Source organism: Penaeus monodon, chromosome 23, assembly GCF_015228065.2.
Source record: "Penaeus monodon isolate SGIC_2016 chromosome 23, NSTDA_Pmon_1, whole genome shotgun sequence".
NCBI classification, from domain to species: Eukaryota; Metazoa; Arthropoda; class Malacostraca; order Decapoda; family Penaeidae; genus Penaeus; species Penaeus monodon.
Genome location: NC_051408.1, coordinates 32,812,182 through 32,813,166, shown reverse-complemented (window position 1 = coordinate 32,813,166; position 985 = coordinate 32,812,182).

The following is a 985-nucleotide window of genomic DNA, read 5'->3' as shown; positions in this document are numbered from 1 at the left end:
ACATGATTCTAAATCCAAAATTGAAGATATGACATAATTGTAAATGCATGAACATCAGGCCGGATTAAAGAGTTACACATCTTTTGTAAAGTACCGATTTCTAGGAGGCCTGGATGGCTGCAACACCTTGTACTCTAAGAAGCAATGTACCGATAATTATATTCTTATCTTTTACGCGTAAAGTTAGTATATATGACTTTCTTTCTCTTCAATAGCTGATGGCCTAACACTTCATAGTCAGCATTTCCATGTTTTTTCATGATATTTATTATTCATAGTTAGACTGGGTAACGCAAAACCTTTTTTACCTTATGGAATTAGGTATGTAACTTCCTTGCTTTCGACATCCAGTGACGTAATACTTGTTGAGCAGCCTTTCCATGTTTTATTTGATATCCATTTCATCACTTACCCTATAGATTGTACAATACAAGCACCGGCTGTATATTCTTAGCTTTAACTCATATAAAAAAAATTAGAAACAGGCGTCCTTTCTCGTAAACAGCTGAATTGTGTGTTTTATTTTTTATTTTTTTTACACTTATTGTTTAGATTGGACAACTGACACGAATTCTACCACTCCAGAGACGGCTCCACGCAAAGGTCAACCCTCTGTGTATTACATATAGCATTCAGGGGAGGGCCATCAACTCTAATACTCAGACATGCAAGGCTTCATAAATAGGTTAAAGCGAGAGGAAGCTATTTGCTCTTTTTTACTTTCGAGTGTTGAATAACATGGAAAGAAGAAGAAGATGTATTGACACATCTACGGTGATATAACTTTGGTTCTTTGAGTCGCGATTGTGGACATGTCATGTCAAAGTTTTTGCCTAAGATGAGATGGGAAGATGACGATGTATCTCGAGAAAAGCTTCGGTTTTATCAAAGGCTATGTAACTATCTCCAAGATACACTTAGCATTACCATTGCATGCAATATAACATGTACACACAAAGGAACGAACATAACAGACAAATATACG